Genomic DNA, 20,636 nt, shown 5'->3' on the forward strand with positions numbered 1-20,636 from the left:
AATCCTTTCATGTAGCATTTAAGTGAATAAATACATACAGCTTGGTAAATAAATTAATTAATTTTTAAATTGAAAGATTAATTAAATTAAAAAAATAATGGAATATTACAATGTGGGATTAATAGAATCAAAAAAAACCTGGACTAAAAATCAAGAAACACAGAATCATGTCTTGTTCTTAATACTTGCTAACTTTGACCTTGGGCAAAATAATTCAGCCACCAGGGAGCATTTTTGTTTGTCCCAATGACTTGGGATTTATTGGCATTCACTGTCCCAATGACTTGGGATTTATTGGCATTCACTAGTTGCTGATCTGGATTGGAAAACATCCTGTGATGCATAGGACCATCTTACACAGGGAAGAATTGTGCTTCCTGAAATGCCAGTAATCAAGACACTACTTTGAGGAAACTGTAGACGATTATGTAGGATCTCTTTCAGTTCCATATCGAAATTACACAATTGGTAAAAACAATAGTAGATTAAATTTAAAAAGCAAGTTTCATGAATTCAAAACCAGAAGTATAAAGAAACACTTCAAATTTTTATAAAAACTTGAGGCATAGATAGTCAATATGCTAATTTACTAGGAAGAAAATCTGCCATTTACTGATGTTTCTGTACCAGCCATTTTCCCACATGCAATTGCATACATTTTAATGTGAACAGTTCAGTTTAGGTGAGCCTGAAGCTAAGGAAAGGTGAGCAACTTGTCTAAGATCAAACTATAAATTGCAGAACCAAAGTGTTAATTTGACTCCAATCTGGCTCCAATCTGGCTCCAAACCCTTTCCCTGCATTATGCTCCCTTGAAAATAAAAATGATAAAGATTAGGGTAGAAAAGTACATGCATGTCAGGGACCAGCTATTATAGACACTGGACACTTCTCCTATTTCTTGAGTGTACGATACTCTTGCCACAAAGCCTTTGCAAAGACTGAAATCTTTTGTCTGAACTTCTCCTCCGCATGTGGCCAGCTCAACTTTTTCTCAGGTCTTGCTTGTGCTTTGCTTCCTTTGGGAAGCTTACTTGACCACAGTGAACCTAATTCAGGTGCTCTGCTTTGTACTCTAGTGGCCTCTTACACCTCCTCAATTACAGACACTGCTTGATTAACTTGCATGCTGGAGGTAATCTTCGTGAGGACAGGGGTCCCTATTTCCCTAATTCTTAGCACTGTATTTTGCAACTTACTAAATATTTGTTAAATAAGGGAATAAAAAAAGTGAACATGGCAATTTATTTCAAGAAAAGCAGTGGTGGAGAGGGGAAAAAATGATGCAAATGATAGAGGCTCTGTTCATCCCTCTGGCAACCAAATCAAAGTTGTGATAAAAGCAAAGAGCAAACAGCAAGGAAAAATTGTCTGGAAGCCATACGACTAGGGAGAAATCTGAGGAATCATCCTGCAATGGCAGAAAATAGGACAGGGTGAGGACATGAGGCTGCTCAGGCACAGCGGCTGAGTGGGACAGAGGCTGCGGCAACTGCAGATGCCTCTTAAAGGACACTGCTCATTGTGTCCACAGGAAGACTTCTACGATGATAGACCTGCTCGTTCTGAGCACCAGTGCCAGTTTGGCTGTGCAGGGACTTACAGGGTGACATTGGGTTGTCAGAGTGAGGGCCTCAGTGAGGCTCTCTCTCTCACAGACAGGTCGGCAGTATCCATTGTGTGGACTCAGTGCCTCCATAGCAGAGACATGACCAAACTGGATAACAGAGGTTACTCTGCCCAGAGGATTCCCTGAAACCCCGCCTCCTCCAACTCATGGCCCCACCAAGCCACATCCAGATGTATCCTCCTTGTGGTGCTCCTTGTTGAGCAGCGCCAAGACTCACACTGGTGGCAGCTGGCCTTGAGATCTGGTGTGATCTTTTGAGGCAACTATAAGCACAGCATCTGTGGATTGCTTGCTGAATCTTAACAGGTGGCCCCAGAGGGGTGCAGGCTTGGGCTAATCTTGGCCTGCAGCTGAATCCCTCTCAAGACTGTACCACTGGACATCTACTACACAAATCCACACTAAGACTGGGAGATTTAGGCGCTTTGCATAGTACATAGAAACAGACACAGAAAGGCAGCCAAAATGGGAAGACAAAGAAGCAGAATCATATGAGAGAATAGAACAGAGATCCAGGAATAATGGAATCACGCAATCTAACAGATACAGAGTTCAAAACACTGGTTATAAAGATGCTCAGTGAACTTATGGGAAGGGTAGAGGAATTCAGTGATGTCAGTGCCCAGCTGATCGAGAAGGGAAGGTTTTGGTGGTGAGACACCCAGATGGAAGAATGTACAAGAGGCCAACATGAGAATGAAATGGCAGGCACCAACTTTATTGTGGGGAACGCATTTCTGTTGGGGGAAGTGCAGTCTATTGCGGGGAGTGGGCTTCTGCTTCTGCTTTTCTTCTGATCCCCTTTCTTGTGCTCCCCTTCTGCTCCCCAGGGGACCACATGGCTCCACATGTATTAGAGTATGCATGTGTGATACAATAAGCTGAATTATATTTACATATTTTAGGCACAGGCACTCTACTACACTAATGTAACATTCTAAATCTGGGGTCCTATTCCTAGCCTCGACCCCGGATCACAGCCAGACTTGGGACCAGCCAGGCCTGAGATCTACAAGTGAGAACTTCAACAGAGATAAAAAAAACATAAAAATAGAAATGAGAATTATAAAAGGGAACTAGTTAGAAATGAAGACCACATTATTTGAGATGAGAAGTATATTAAATGGAATAAACAAACTGAATAAAGAAGAGGATCAAATGACCTATATAAAGGATGGGAAAGCCAAGGACACTCAATCAGAGTGGCAAGAAGAAAGAAGCCAAGATTATAATAATAATTTAAGGAGCCTATGGGACACTATTAAAGGTAAAAATATCCATGTCATTGGGATACCTGAGGGAAAACAAGATGTTGAACAGCTATTTGAAGAAATAATGATGGAAAACTTCCCCAACCAGGTGAAGGAAATGGATATAAAACCTCAGGATGCTCAGAAAGTCCCCCAAACCAGGAACCTAAAGAGGCCCACACCAAGACACATTATAATTAAAATGCCAAAGGTTAAATACAAAGAGAGAATCTTAAAAGCAGCAAGAGATAAGCAGATAGTTGCCTACAAGGGAGCACCCATAAGCCTGGCAGCCAATTTCTCAAAAGAAACTATGCAGGACAGAAGGGCTTGGCACAAAATATTCAACATGATGAAAACCCAGAATCTACAGCCAAGAATACTTTCTCTAGCAAAGCTATCATTTAGAGTTGAAGGACATATAAAGAGCTTCCCAGACAAAAATAGGTTAAAGGAATTTATAACCACCAAGCCAATATTACAGGAAATGTTGGAGGGACTTCATTAAGAAGAAAAAACCATGTATTAAAAACAGGAATAAAGAATGATAATAACTACATTTCTATCAACAAGTACCTCAAATGGAAAAGAACTAAGTGCTCTAACCAAAAGATAGAGTGGCTGAATGGATAAAAAACAAGATTCCTACATATGCTGCCTACAAGAGATTTACTTCGGATTAAAAGACACACACAGTCTAAAAGGAAGGAGATAGAAAAAGATATTGCCTTGATAGACCTAGAGGGTATTGCATTGAATGAAATGAATTAGATAGAGAAAGATAAATATTGCATAATTTCATGTACATGTGGAATCTAAAGAACAAAATCAACAACAACAAAAGCGGAAATAAACTCATAGATACAGAGAATATTTTAAGGGATACTAGATGGGAGGTGGATTGCAGGGGAAGAGGGCAAAGAGATTGAGAGGGGTGCAGGTGGATGGTTGCAGAGCAGACATAGGGATGTAGAGTATAGCATGGGGAAGATGGTTAATAATGTTGGAATGAATATGTGAAGGGGAGGAAGAGTGCTAGATTTGGTGGAGTGAGTGCTTCGCAAGCTGTGTGGATCTCTGATCAATATGCTGTATAGCTGAGGCTTGTGTGTTGTATGCTAAATATAATTGAAAGAAAGCTCATTGAATTGTACAATGTAAATGCAGGCAACTAGTTGTCTATTATATTTCAATAGAGACAAAAAAACCTCAGGGCATTAGTCAAATTAAAAAAAAAAGAAAAGCAGTGCTATTAATGACAAACATTTTCAATATTTGTTTTTTGATCATTTGTTAACATTAGGATAAAATTTATTTTATATAATTATATATTTTTATATTACATGTATTTTTGTGATTCTTTATAGTGTACAGTTCTAAAATCCATTCCTCCTACTTATGTTTTCTTTCTCTTGTGCTTTAACTATTTGATATCTTTATTTTATTTTTATATTTGTTTTGATTCTTCAGACATGTTTTATTTAAAAGTTAAATGTATGGCACTAATATCTCCTGGGGGCCAGAATCACAGAAAAGTAAGAGTACAGACTACAGAGCCAGGTAGCCTTAGCTGAGAAATTTGGTTCCACTACTTACTAGCTGCATGGCTTTTGGTAAGTCACTTGGCCTTTCTTAATATGTAAAAAATAAGGAAATAGGGCCACTTATCTTTTATGATTGTTTTGGATTATTAAGTGAGGTAGTATATGTAATATATAGCATATAAGTAAAACACTTAAGGGGCTTGAGAAAAAGTGCTATTTAGTATAAGTTCAGTTATTACTATTATCTTTTTCTTTAATTAACACTTTCTGGTATGTTTTTTGAAAATGTATGTTATGCCAAGGGGGAGATGTTTAAACTTGATTATTTCCATTCAAGAAAAGGTTAAACAGAGCAAATTTTGATTCACAAAATCCAAGGCAGTTTATGCCAATAAGTGCAAAGAAGTAAGAAATATTCTAGAATGTTTTTAGGTCATCCTAGGATGAATTTAGGAGGGGAACATTCGAGAAGAGGACACCAGCTATCTTGTGCCATTTCCTTACTCCAATACAGATTTGTTCTTACCCATTATCTTTGTGCTGTTACTGTCAAATGAAGGCTTTTTCTTTTCTTCTCATTTATTTATTTATCTATCTATCTATCTATCTATCTATCTATCTATCTATCTATCTATCTATTTATTTATTTATTTATTCATTCATTCATTTTATTAAATTTATTGGGGTGACAATGGTTAATAAAATTGTGTAGGTTTCAAGTGTACGATTTGATAATATGTCATCTGTATATTGCATTGCGTGTTCATTACCCAAAGTGAAATTTCCTTCTAACACTATATATTTGACCCCTTTTACCCTTTTCTATCTCCTCTAGCCCCTCTTCTCTTCCGATAACCACTAAACAATTGTCTGTGTCTATGAATTTTTGTTTGTCTTGTTTGGTTGTTGCTTTCAGTTTTATATTCCACATATGAGTGAAATCATATGGTTCTCAACTTTTTCTGTCTGGCTTTTTTGTTTTCCTTAATGAAATGGTGAGAATGAAGGCTAGTAAGTCTAACAATGAACAGATCCTTGGGTGATGGATTTTTGCAATATAGTTACATGTAATTTTAGTACTCTGAAGATGTTCCAAAACATTCCTAACAGTAATTTAACAAATGGCTCATACGTACCTGAAGGATTTAATACATCACCAAAGCCATTTTCTCTTCTTGGTACTGGACCTAGAATAGGTCCCGCAAAGACTACTTTGATACACAACCAGAACCAAGACTTTAATGTTTCTCACTATTGTTTTAATGCATGGATCGCTGTGCACCTCTAGATTGCAATAATTAATAAATGACAATTATACTGCTTTCCTCAAAACTATTTCCTATTAACCTTGGCTTGCCATGCAACTTTTAATCATGTTATTTTAAATCATAAATAATTCCTAGTAAGTCAAATGTGTATAAAGATTTCCTGATGCATGAAATGCTAGATTAACAATCATATATATATTTTGTATAATTCCCATCAAGTTATAGAAGGTCTGAGAGGCAAGGAATTTTAGATTGAGCGGTATCATTTTTTTTCTCACTTTTGAAAGTCTAGAGAGTTTATATTTTAGTTGTTTACTAAACCATGAATAGCCCAACTGTCAAATTATTATGCTGTAATGTTAAGAGAAAGCTAAGAAAGCCAAAATTATTCATTACACTATAGGGAACAAGTAGCGTACTGTGACAAAAAACAGAGCTTAGAAGAAAACCTACATGGTGGGACTAATGACATTCTTCACTTTAAATTGATGACATTTAATTAATGGCATTCTCCATTTTTATTTGCTTCATGGGAGAGCATCCTATATCCTTAAATGGTATGCATATGTGGAAAGAAATCAGAAGAAAATGTTATGAAAAATGAGTCATGTTGGTAACAAACACTGGTTGCAGTTTGTTTTAATGCTTACCAAATAAATGTCATTCTATGTCTATTCATTCATAATTATCTGGTAGTTATAGCTGAGTACTCTTGCTAATTAGGAATTGGGTAAATATATAATGTCTATGTTTTACATACACCTATGAATATATTTTATGTGACATATAAATACTAACATCTCTCAGATATAGTGACTGCTATGGCTGTCCCATTTGGTCATTAAATTCCAGGAATGTGTTAGAACAGCTCTTTGCTCCTCAGTGGTTTAGGAGAACCACAACTAAATTAAGGAAGCCGAAAGAAGAAAGGAGGGAAAGTATATATTTGTAAAGTTTGTTATATTAACCTTCTTATTTACCATTTATGGGTCTTTCCATTTCTTAACGCTTTGAATGACCATCTGATGTCATTTTCTTATTTTAATACAGCTTTGTTTTTGCGTACCTCTTTTGTGGTGTTATCGTCAAACGCATTTCATTTATACATGTTATAGGCCCTACAATTATATACAGTTAAATGAAGAAAGATACAATTAAACTGTCCTTTATAATTACCTGCAGAATTGTCTTTACTGGCACTTTTTTTTCATGTAGATTCAAATTGCTGTCTGATAATCTTGCTTTTAGTCCAAAAAATTTCCTCTAGTATTTCTTATAAGGCGGGTCTGCTAGCAACAGATTCTCTCAGTTTGTGTTTATCTGGGAATGTTTTTACCCCTTTTCTTCTGGTATTTTCATTATGTATATGTTGGTGCGCTTAATGGTGTCCCACTTTTCTCTGAGAGTCTGTTCATTTTACCTTATTCTTTTTTCCTTTGTTTTACAGGCTGTATAATTTTTATCAATATATCTTCAAGTTTACTGATTCTTTCTCCTGCTATCTCAAATTTACTGCTGTGTCCCTCTAGTGAATTATTCATCTTTGGTTATTACACTTTCAATTCAGAATTTTCATTTTTTTGTCATTATAATTTCTCTCTCTGTTGATAGTCTCAAGAACTAATGCCATTGCATGGCTGTGAACACTATTTGATATGGATCTTTTGCATCTCAGTGCTGGGAAGGAAGGAAACTGCTAATATTCACCAGTTGCCACATGGTCTCTGTACTAGGAAGCTGGGGGAAATGGGTGTTCCCACTTGGCTGCCAAGCCCACTGGGACAGCTCAGAGCTGTACTCTCCACCAGCTCTTCTGCTTGGTTCCATCTTAAATAGTGAGAGTTGATGTGGCAGAACAGGTAGCACAGAACTGTGGAGAATGAGATCTGTTGATGTTCACTGGCTGCTGAAACCACCAGAATAGTTCTTCCATTCCAGGGAGCTGGGGAGATGGGAACTGCCATTTGGCTGCTGATCTCACTGGGCCTGCTGAAACAGTTCTCAAGGCAGAGTTGTTAGATGACTAGAGTCCCTGGCATAAATGCCACAGCTTCACATTGTTCTTATTGTGTTTCTAAAGATTTTGTTGAATAAATGCTTCTAAATTTGTTGCAAGCCCTTTGATCAATCTCCAGAAACTTTTAAATAATTATTTTTCTGACTATTAGGTCCTTCCTTACGTTTTTAACAACATAGTTTATATAACACACATCATCAAGAAAAAGCCGAACAAGTTTTTAATTGAATCATTTTCTCCCATGGTTGGTGTGGAGCCCAAATAGTGACTTTGGGTTTTAAACATGTGCTCTTTGAAAACATAACTTTACACTCACTACGAATATGAAGATAATTTCTCTTTCCTGGAAATCTTAGGTTCTCTGGGATACAAACAAAAGGGCTTCTAGGTTGCTCAAAGCATATGCAGAAGTATGCCAAGGCAGGCTCCTGATTGGCCTAGCCTCCTGGGTCTCTGAGGTCCTCATTAATTTGATGTGCTTTGCTTCTATGACAATAGAACATTTTCCTAGTCAATTACTTGCACCTGCATTTCTGAGCTTGTCACACCCCACCCTCTCCTTTAGGGTCTGGAAATAACTGGGAAAGAAAAGCCTTGTTGGAAAAAGACACTTCCAGATTTGTTTTCCTGTTGTACCCAGGAAAAGGTGAACTTATTAATTTAAAATATAAAAATTGTTTTTTTTGCAATATATGGGAACATTCAAGTCTTTTTCTTTGGTATAATTTTCACTTATCTCTTTCTTGTTTTTTTAATGGAGGACTTTTGTTTGTTTCCACACACAAGATAAGCAATGTAGTTTGTCTATGCTAAAAGCCTTAGACCAGTAAATACCGTCAATTCCAATATTTTAAAATAGCTGTTTTTTGTAATAGTTTTATTTCAGACTGACATTATCATTCATACATTTCTTTCTTTTTAGAATCCATATTGTAACCCTTTCATTTCCCGTATAAGAAAATGGTTATAGTGAAAGTAAAGATTAATGAAAACTAGAGTTTCTATTTTTATATAATGTTACCGTAAAGTCAGAATCTCAATTTTGTCTTCTGTCTTCAAGGGTTTGAGGATCCTTTATGTGAGCATTGAAATAGGCTCTATTTTGGTAAAAGACAATTTTACTATGAAAATGTAAAGAATCTGCCGTTTACTTAGTTTTTCTACTCACATGCTATTTAAAGCTGTTTTTTTAGCCCATTATTTTTTCCTGATATTTCATAAATTCGATTCCTCTGTGTTTTTAGTTCTATTCTACCTAATCTCCTTGAATTAGTATAATAGATATTTATTGAACTCAAAGTAAACACACTCTCTCAGCAACACTATAAAAAGTTAAAATTATTTCCTTCCATTTTATGGATGAGGAATTGATCTTGAACAGGTTAAGCAGCACGAGCAAAGTCTTATAAGGAGTAAGTGACTGAGCTGAAACTTGAACCCAAGACTAACATAAAAGGCTAACTTTCTATATGTGGTGATAAACTATCAAGTCTAGTTCTTCCATCATCTCTCCATTACATTCTTTCTTCTAACTTCTGAGCATGTGCCACTGTCTCATTCCCTGAACCAATAAAAGAAATTTCTTCTCTAGGTTTTATCCCTCAGGTTCATCTTTTCTTCTCTTTCATTGTTCGATATCTTGAAAGATTAGTTTTCACACACACTTTACTTCTATGTTTGTTCCTCAGTCCACTACCACTTGGCATTTGACTCTAACATGGTATAAACCTCTTTTGATGAGAGTAATAAGATATTTAAGTGTTAAATCATATAACTTTTTTCTTTAAAACATTTTAAACTTGAAGTATAAGTGCTTAAGAGTACAGTTTAATTTTTATATGTTTATACAGCACTGTGGGTACAGGGCTCTGCCCTCCCGCAGTGATCACTTGGCAAACCTGCGTAGGTGTAAGGGAGGAGCCCTGTAGGAGTGGAGTGTGAGGAGAAAGAAAGACTGCTGTAGTGAGGATCCCTCCCGATAGACTTAGCAGCTAACTTCCCAGAGGAAGTGACTCAGCACATCTCCCATTATGTAACCATATGTCCAGTACGCATGCGCAGGCTTCCATTACCTGGTAGTGTGCCACTGTTGTTTAACCTGTGTATAAAAGGCACTGCTGCCTTGCGAGGCTGTCTGTTCCCTTGGTGGAACAGAGCTGTGTCGCAGTGGCCTAGGGCTCCCTGCATTTTCTTCCAACTGCCTTAGTGCCCTTACTTGGGAACCTTGAACCTGCAGCAACACAGCACGTAGTTCGAACTTTAAAATATCTGCAGCGTTCCAAAAGGCTCCTTTATGCTCCTTGATAGTCATAAGCTTAGCTTCACTCACAGGTGCCCCCAATTCTGACTTCTATCACCACAGATTGGATTTAGCCTAATCTTGAATTTCCTATAAATAGAATCATACAGTTGTACCCATGCTTATCTGATTTTGTTTACTCGACATTGTCTGGCAGGTTTTACAATGTGTTACATCTAGTAGTTCATTCTTTTAAATTGCTAAGTAGTGTTCAAAGTATGAATAAGTCGCAAATTACTTATTCATTTTACTCTTGATGGACATATGGGTTATTTCCACTTCTTGCTATTATAAGTAAAGCCGCTATGAGCAATCTTGTACCTGACTTTTGGTGGACATGAGCACTCTTCTCCCTTGGTTATACACATAGAAATGAAATTGTTGGTATTTATTACATTTTAATAGATACTGCCAAATCGTTTCCAAAAGTGATTTTACCAATGTACATCCCTACAAGCAATGTGTGAGGATTTTAGCTGCTTTATATCTTCACCATCGCTTGGTATTGTCAGTCTTCTATTAAATGGTATTGTTTTTTAAAATTCCATTTTCCAAATGTTCCTTGCTAGTATATAGAAATATAATTGACTTTTTAGAAAAAGCTTCATTGAAATATAATTCACACACTATACAATTCAATGGCTTCAGTATATTTACAGAACTGAGCAACCACTACCATAATCAATTTTAGAACATTTTTATTACCTGAAAAGTAACTCCACACTTCTTAGCTATAATCCCCCAGCCCTCCATTCTCCCTCTCCACCTCCTCCAGCCCTAGGAAACCACTAATATGCTTTCCATTTCTGTACATTTACCTGTTCTGACTATTTAATATAAAGGGAATCATACACTATATGATCCTTTATAACTAGCTTCTTTAACCTAGCATACTATTTTCAAGGTTCATGCATGTTGTACCATGTACCAGCACTTTGTTTTTATTGCCAAATAATATTCCATTCTATGGATATATCACATTTTATCCATTCATTCATTTAGATGATAAACATTGGATTGTTACTTACTTTTTGGTTTCATTTGTGTTTATTTAGTTCCTTAGTTCTCTGATGAGTTTTTAATAAGCCATGATTTTGTAGTTAAAATGGTTGTTCATGTTCAGGTAAAAGTGACAGTATCTTGTGATGTTTGCATTTAAACAAGAAGTGAAATACTATCTAGATTTTGAGATACTTAAATTTTTTCCCATCATAGCAGTCCTGTGAAATGTATGGTGATTTTATACTTATTTCATAGGTGAGCGAATGTATACTGTGTGGAGTTCAATGATTTGTCCAGAGCTAAATAACCAAAGAGTACGGTTTTCATTTAAAACCAGGTCTTTTTATTCAAAATCCAGTGCTCTTTCCACTCACTATATCTTTTGGAACCAAGAAGGAGGTAAGAATAATTCATACTTCAGAAATGAGTCTAGAGAACCAATGCTTGGAGTTGGGATTGTCAGGTATGCTATTACCAGGAAGGTGAAGGTTAACTGGTCTATCTTAACTTATATTGTGAAGCAGTCCATGAATTTTTTGTTTAGAATCTTGATTTTGATCCTGATTTTGCTGTTCTTTTCAGCATCTGGATAAGTAGACTTCAGAGTTTACTCCAGTCAGGTAAAGCACAGGTGTTCTGGCATACTTTCACTCCAGGACCTGCTCTCTGATGTAACTCATTAGCCTATTGGCAGATGGCTTAGCAGAATTTTTGAAGAACCTGTACTTCTCAGCCAGGGTAACTGAGACCCAGAGAGAGAATGCTTAGCTACTGATACCTGAAGCACAAGTTAACTGCAATTTTGAGGAAAAATTTCTCAGCTAGAAAAATTCAGTATAAATGTCATGATCTTCCTGAAGAATATATTCTCAAAATCCTCCAAATTTTATACTTTAAGACATCTAACATAAAATCCTTCACTAAAGTTAATAACATGAATATGTGCCTGGTTCCATTTTTGAATTTTTAAAGTGAGGTCTGATTTCCCAATTTGATGTTAATTTAAAAGAAACAAGCCGATGTGTAGAGTTAAAGGCATCATGTCACATAAAGTCAGCATTCAGTGTTCTCTTCTCCCCATCCCCTTACATAATTTCTTCCTTGTGGCTGCAACTGTACCCCCTGCTTTGGTTTTAAGTATTTCTATATTAAATACTTGAAGGGAAATATGATTTTGTCCTGCTTGACTCTTTGATAATCCTATCGTCTGTATGTTAGGAAGAAACATACTCATGGGTAAGTTCTACCTTCTCTTTCTTCTCTCCCTGTCAACTACTTTTCCCTCAGCTCTCATCTAATGAGTGTAAATGATAAAGAGGAAGGCAAAAACATATTTGTTATAATAAACATATTATAAAAAGCGTAGTAGATATAATAAATAAAAAAGTGAGATCTTTCATCTGTGGAGTTAGAATGATATTTCTAAACCACAGATAGTGCAGATTTGAATAGACAATTCATCTGCTGGCAAATGCCTCAATGGCTCTTCGTTGATGTAAGGACTCAAACTCTCTCTCTTTACTCGATATATATGGTTCTTCATGGTCTGGTGTAGCTATAGTGAGTGAGAAAAGCACTGGATTTGATATAAAAAGACCTGGTTTAAAATGAAAACTGTAGTCACTGAAACCTACACTTCAAGTCACACTCTAGTCTCCAGACTCTTTGTGCTCCTCACCTATTATGGTTTTGCTAATCATACTTGTGAAAGCACAGTTATGTATTCAATTCCTTATCCTTTAAAATTTCACTCAGCATGTAACATGAATGACCACTTTTTCCTTTTAGAAACAACTTTGTTTTCTTTGCTTCTATGGCAACTTTCTCTTATGCTGTTCTTCCTAAAACACTTGCCATTCTGCATCAATTGAAGTTTTGGACATGTTAATTTTTAAATGCATATGAGACAGCTACTGGGGAATCATAACTAGGCATTTGGATATAGCCCCCTTTTCTCGGGCTCCTCCTTCAACTGAGCTCCTGTTTCCAAGTCCTCCTCTCCCCTCTCCTCTCTCTTTTCCTTTCACATTCTCCTATCTTCCTCCCTATCCTCTCTTTCTTCTCTTTGGTGATGACTTTTGCAACTTAGGACAATTCCCACATTTTCATCTCTAGCTAGTGCTTCTCCTCTGAGCTACAGACCTTCATACTCAAGGCTGTTTAAAAATGAATTTGTTTCTTGACGAAAAAGTGAGCTCTACAGGAACAGGACCTTCTCTTGCTTATTCAGTATTGTATCTATATTACCTAGAAAGAGAGCTTGGGACTCAATAGATGCTAAAAATATTCAACCAGATAAATGTCAGACTTTACTGATCTATGATATTTTGTGCATGCAAAATCCTGTGAAACTCCTTTAACTAAAGATTAGCAAAAATTTCTCCCTTGATAGACCTGTGGCTGGGTGTGTGGATAGTGCAGTGAGAAAAGGTATATACAAGCCAAGCACTGAAGCCAATAGTAAAAGGAGAGTCATTTTGTGGAAGCTTACAAGAATAAAGTTCTAAATATATTATTAAATTTAATTCGGCTTACTAAATTGTTGTATGAATACACCACAATTTTATCTGTCCATTCTTCGTCAATGGATATTTGGGACATTTCTACCTATCTGTGATTAAGAACTTTGTTCCTATTCAAATTACTATAAAGTCAAATTAAATGAAAATTTTATAGAGAGCTATGGTCATGGAATTTGGGGAAGGGTCTGCTTTAGCAGACAAAATGTACTGATGTTCTGGAAATGTTTTCTGAACAAGTGAATGAGGTTAGAAGTAGGATAATAATTTTCTTTTACATTTTTCCTTTTATTATCTTTTAAAATCTATATAATTTATAAAAGTATACTATATTACATATGTTAATTATAAATCATAATTGCATAAAAACATTTGTGAATCTACTTCTCAATCCAAGAACTGGAATAAGAAAAACTTTGAGCTACTTATTAATTTTCTTCTCTGTACCATATGTCTCCTTATCACCTGTATCACTGTTTCGCAAAGGCAACCGCTATTCTTAAATTTAATATTTTTATTACATTTCAAAAAATATAGTTTTATCATAAGTGTGTATATGTCCAATTATACCAGTTAGCTTTATTTATTATTGAACTACATAAAATATATTATACTCTATGTAATTTGTTAGAACATGCTTTTCTTTTTCTTTTTTTTGCTAAACATTATTTTCAAGTTATACGTTGTTGCAAATTGTTGTAATTCATACCTTTCATTGTTGTATGAATATGCCATAATTTTATTTGTCTGTTCTCTGTCAATAGACATTTGCAATGTTTCTGCTTTTATGACATTAAAGAAATTTTCTCTTATAGAAATCTTTAATGACATTATCTGTTTTTTAATTTTTAATTCATTGTTTTTAAACAGATATTTAATGACATTATATTATTTTTCTTTAATAAGATTTTGCCAATGAAAACTTTACCAATGTCTACACTTTTTAGACATGAAAGGGATTAGTATTCTTGTTATTTCCTCAAAAGAACCTTATTTTCTCTTGTCCTTGGGCCTTTGCATATGCTATTCTCTCTATTTTGGATGCCTTTTGCCTCCCTCTTCACTCTAATTTTTCTGAGTACTTCCTATTCATCCTTCACTATTTGTCTTCGATGTCACCAGGAAGCCTTCCTAACCACCCCAGGTTGTGGTAGGTGCCTGTGATCCCCTTCAGACACCCCCTAACCACTTCATATTTCCCTTTCAAGACACTCATTATTCTCATATGAATTATACATTCTGTTTTACTTCCTTGTCTCTACCACTAGCATGTATGCTTGAATTGGTAGACATTTTGCCTCATTTTGTGATCCTTAGAAGCCAACCTAGAGCCTGGCAAGAGACGGATGTTCAATAAACATTTGTTAAATAAATAAATGAAAAAATTGCTAATCTCTCACCTTCTGCTCACCAAAATTACCAATAAGGACACCTTATTTTGTTGATGTCAAAGGACAACTATTTACTGGTAAATGAAATATTTAATAATGTTTTCCCATTGGACCAGGTGTTATCAATTTTAATGCTGTCAGCTGTCAAAGATGGAGATTAGCAAAGGACTAAAACTAGACCACCATTCACTTCTTGTCTCCTTTATTCCATGGAGATATATTCCATAAAGACAGCTATTGATTTCTACCATTAGACTGCCAGGAAAGCCAGCAATAATTGCTTTAGGAATTTTGTTCATGAATATTTTCTGTTAATTTCCCAGGAGCAAGACCAGCTGCTCCCCTTCTCTCAACAAAAATTAGAGAGCTGGTAGAAATTAACATACTCATAAATGCTTTTTAAGAAAAATATTATTTACTTGGCTTTGTGGTAGTGAAGAATAAAAAGCAAACTACAAAAGTAAAGTTTCTAAAGGGTTTATATATAACATAATCTGTAATATATATAAATCAAACCAAAGACAGAGGTAGAAAAATGTATCTGCTTTATGTAAACACTACTGTTCCTATTTTTAAAAAAATTGATATTTTTCAGGGTTTCGTAAACCTGGAAGCATGTTTGTCATTCTTCTTAATTAACAGCTATGGGAAGAATACTAATCATTTCCAAAAATCTTCTGTATCTTTCATCTTTAGTTTTCTCTCTCTTTCCCATTAGTATTTGAAAATTTTCTCCTTTCCCACAAATCTTTGAAAATTGAACGAGAGACATTGGAAATGGAATGAAATGGACATTTGGAAAACTGCAACCAAGGATCTACTTTGCCTAGGATAATATAGAAGTAGCCATTGCCATCTCTCCAGAATCCTCCTCCTTAATTATATTTTAAACAGATTATTCATTCAGTAAGAATTTTTTTTTGCACGCAGAGTTAAGGACATTGTTTTCTTAAATTGGACACAGGTTGATAAAAGCTGTTGATAATATGCATATATTAAAGTTCTCATGCTGCCTTTCCTTGGAGATTCATGCCCTTATAATTTTTCTTTTTCCAGAAACTTTCTGTTATGTTTACTATAGCCCTACATAAACTTGATAATTTTGTATGTATCTGAACTTATTAGGAATAATAATTAGGAATACTAATTCCTATTTTAAACACCTCCAGTTACTTAGTGCAAAATTTTTTCATGTTAGAGCAATTTTAAATGTCTTTCCCCAAGCTATATATCTTTGTTAAAGTTACATTGGTCATATCACAAAATAATTCTTGGTACCTAGAAATAATGTAAGCAGAAATTATATATTTTATTTTGAAAACAATACAGTAAAAGTGTGATGATTTCATCTCTCATTTTTAGGGCGATTTTAGGTTGCTGTGGCATCTCCTTAGGTGTTGTTTAAGGAAAATGCATTATTTGTTGAATCTTATGACAGAATCTTATGACAGGATTTTTTTAAAAAATTTGGAAAATATTTACTTTTCAGAGAGTTTTCTGTTTACTTATGTGCTTTTGAGTTTTAGTCTAAAATTTATGTACATAAAAATATAGTGTTTATCTTAAAAAAATCCCTTTATTTTTTATCATCTCCCATTCAAAAGACAAATAAATCTATAATCTCAGGTTTATACAGAAACAAGATATCACTGAAGTTTTTGGTTAGTTGAAACTTATTAAGTCTTGAAAGGTAAATCAACTCTTTGTCTTTATGCATTCATGTTCTAGTAATCCACATCAAGGCAACAGAGAATAACAATTTTATAGACCAAACTACTTCCAATGATTTTTTTTTTAACAAAAATGTGATTCATTAGTTGTTTGACTTTTCATCAGATATTAAAAATGTTACATTGTGATCCTTTGCTCACATATTTCACTGACCTCCTTTCTTACTCCATATATTAACAATAATTATCTTTTTAAAATCAATTTTTTGAATGTAGTTATATACAATAAATTCGCTGACTTTAAATGTTTAGTTTGAAACATTTTGACAAAACTCTATACCTGCATAACCACTACCAATTAAAGATTGTGTGTTTGTCTATTTTTATGTTAATATCATATTGTCTTGATTACTGGTCATTGGAATTTCTATATTATTTCTATATCAGTGGTTCGATCCTCTTCTTAATTCACTCTGTTTATTCCCTCTAATATACTCTTCATCTCAGATAATGTGTTCTTCATTTCTGACTGGTTCCCTTTTATAATTTCCACTTTCATTTATATATATATATTTTTTTATCTCTTTGTTAAAGTTCTCACTGAGTTCATCTACTCTTCCCCTAAGTTCATTGAACATCTTAATAACCAGTGTTTTGAACTCTGCATCTGTTAGATTGCCTGACTCCATTATTCTTGGATCTCTGTTCTGTTCTCTCATATAATTTCTGCTTCTTTGTCTTCCCATTTTGGCTGTCTTTCTGTGTCTGTTTCTATGTACTAAGCAAAGTGCCTAAGTCTCACGGTCTTACTAGCACAGCTTTGTGTAGTAGGTGTCCAGTGGTCCAGGCTTGAGAGGGGTTCAGTTGCAGGCCAAGTTTAATCCCAGCCTGTGACCCTTCAGGACCACTTGTTAAGATTCAGCAAGCAATCCACAGATGCTGTGTTTATAGTTGCCTCAAGAGGCCACACCAGAAACCAAGGCTAGCTGCCGCCAGTGTGAGTCTTGGAGTTGGCTCAACAAGGAACACTGAACTTGGAGGACATAATTGGATGTGGCTTGAATGGGGCCCCAAGTTTAGGGAAGCAGAGTTTCAGGGAATCTTCTGGGTGGAGTGACCTCTGTTATCTAGTTCAATTACATTTCAGCTATGGCGGCACTGAGTCCGCACACTGGGAGTGGGGAGGCTTAATAGAGGGAACAATGGATACCGCCAATACTTCTGTCTGGGAGAGAGCCATACCTCTGACTTTTCTCTGACAACTCAGTGTCTGCCCGTAAGTCCCTGGTGCCCTCTGAGTGGCCTACCTAGCACTGGTGCTCAGAGTGAGCAGGCCTGTCACTGCAAAAGTCCAGTAGCAAACATGGCCCCTTTAAGAGGAGTCTGCAGCTGCCACCTGCAGCTGCAGCAGCCTCTGTCCCACTCGGCAGTTGGGGACAGGGCAGCCTTATGTTTTTGCCCCCTCCTACCTTCTACCATTGCAGGTTTATTTTTTATTTCTCTCCCTAGTTATGCTTCTGTTCATCTAGATCCCAGGTGACTTTGCTTGCTCTTTGTTCCTTGTTTCTGTCACAACTTTGATTTGATCACAAGAAGAATGAACAAAGCCTCTATCATCTATGCCATTTTTTTTTGCTCACATTCATTCTCAGTTCATGTGTTTCGATGATACTGTAAATGATATTTTAAAAACTTTTATTTCCCAATTATTCATTACTAGTAAATAAAAATATAATAGTTGTATGTTGATCCTGAATCTTGTGACTTTTGTATTTAATTAACTGATTATCATAAATTTTTGGTATACTTTTTAGGATTCATATGTACACAATCATATTATCTGTGAATAATGACCATTTTATTTCTAATTTACATATCTTTAATTTCTAATTTACATATCTTCCTAATTTACATATCTTTAATTTCTCTTATTTTATTCTCTTTCTTTCCCTCTCTCTCCCTTATTAAACATTCCTGGAATCTCTAGTACAATGTTAAATGGTAATGGGAAGAGTTAATATGTTTTTCTTGATTTGAAATTTGGAAGATAGTGGTCAGTCTTTCATTATTAAGGATGACCTTACCTGAAGGCTTTTCATAGGTATCCTTTACCAGGCTGAGATAGGTTTCTTCTATTTCTAATTTGCTTCGATTAAAAAAAATTATGCATGAGTGTGGATTTAGTCAAATGTTTTTTCTGCATCTATTAAAAGGATTATATGATTTTTATCTTTTATTCTGTGAATGTGGTAAATTACAGTATTTGATATTGCAAATATTAAATTAAGCTTGTATTACTGGTACTATGTCAGAGCCTTTCAACAGTTGACTTCCATTTCCTGCTTCAAATCTTTGTTACTATTGTCATATATTTTACTTACAAATGTTATAAACCTATAAAACATATTTTTATTTTATAATGCCAAGTAAGTGTCTTTTAAAAGAAAGTTTAAGTCCTTTATATTTACTCCTTTATTATTTGTCATTTCTGGCATTCTTGTGTAGATCCTATCTTCCATCTGGTGTCATTTTCCTCTAGCCTGAAGAACATCCTTTAAGATTTCTTGTAATGAAAGTCTGCTGGTAATGAACTCTTTTATCTTTTATTTTATGAAAATGTGTTTATTGTACCTTTATTTTTGAAAAATATTTTTAGTGGATATAGAATTCTAGGTTGATAGATTCCTCCTCAGCCCCAGCTCTGTAAACATGTGGTTCCAATATTTATTGGCTCATATCGTTTCTGATGAAAGTGAATTATGATTCATATATTTGTTCCCCTGCTACGTAATGAATATTTTTTCTGCTTTGGCTGATTTCAAGTTGTTCTCTTTATTACTAGTTTTTAAAATATTTTTTTAATTTTATGGTTGGCATACAATATTATATTAGCTTCAAGTGTGCGACATAGTGATTAGACATTTAACTTACAAAGTGATCACCCCAGTAAGTCTAGTACCCATCTGACACCATCCACAGTTAATACAATATTATTAACTATATTCCTTAGGCTATACTTTATAAGCCCCTGATTATTTTTTTTAAGCCTACAGCCCATGGTATTCTTAGGTGGTTTCTCATCCAAGTACTAACCAGACCCGACCCTGCTTAGCTTTCGAGATCAGACGAGATCGGGCGTGTTCAGAGTGGCATGGCTGTAGACCCCCTGACTATTTTGTAGCTACCAGTTTGTTCTTCTTAATCCCTTACCCTTTATCACCCACTCCTAAAACTCCCTCCCATCTGCTAAACCTCAAAATACTCTCTGTAACTTGAGTTTATTTCTTTTATGTTTATTTTGTTTTTTAGATTTGTTTATTTTGTTTTTTAGATTCCACATGTAAGTGATATTATATGGTGTTTGTCTTTCTCTGTCTGACTTACTCTACTCAACACAACACCTTCCATGTCCATCCTTGTTGTTGCAGGTTGCAAGATTTCATTCTTTTTTACGGCCTAGTAATATTCCATTGTATGCATGTACCACCTCTTTTTTATCCATTCATCCATTGAGGACATTCAGGTGTTGGCTGTTGTAAATAATAATAAATGATACATGAGCACATGGATTCACATGTCCTTTGGAAGTAGTATTTTGGATTTCTGTGGATAAATACCCAGAAGTGGGATTACTGGGTCCTTTTTTGTCTCTTTATAGCTTTTATTTTAAAGTCTATTTTATCTGGTACAAGTATTGCTACCCCAGTTCTTGTTTGTTTCCATTTTCATGAAATATCTTATTCCATTGCTTTACTTTTAGTCTGTGTGTGTCTTTTGATCTGAAGTAAGTCTTTTGTAGGCAGCATATGTAAGAGTCTTATTTTCTTATCCATTTAGCCACCCTATCTTTTGATTGGAACATTTACTCCATTTATATTTAAAGTAATTGTTCATAGATATGTAGTTATATTGCCATTTTATTTTTCATATTTTTGATCTTTTTTTCTTTTTTCTTCTTCTTCTTAAAGAAGTCCTTCCAACATTTTCTATAATACTGGCTTGGTGGTAATGCACTCCTTTAGCTTTTTCTTGTCTGAAAAGCTCTT

The 20,636-nt window shown here is 35.1% G+C and overlaps 1 pseudogene; it reads right to left on the minus strand.

Moving 5' to 3' along the window:
• Positions 1–19,634: 19,634 nt before the first annotated feature.
• Positions 19,635–19,753, minus strand: LOC111739937 (annotated as a pseudogene).
• Between the last annotated feature and the right edge of the window lie 883 nt (positions 19,754–20,636).

Source organism: Pteropus vampyrus, unplaced genomic scaffold (assembly GCF_000151845.1).
Source record: "Pteropus vampyrus isolate Shadow unplaced genomic scaffold, Pvam_2.0 Scaffold55, whole genome shotgun sequence".
Lineage (NCBI taxonomy): Eukaryota > Metazoa > Chordata > Mammalia > Chiroptera > Pteropodidae > Pteropus > Pteropus vampyrus.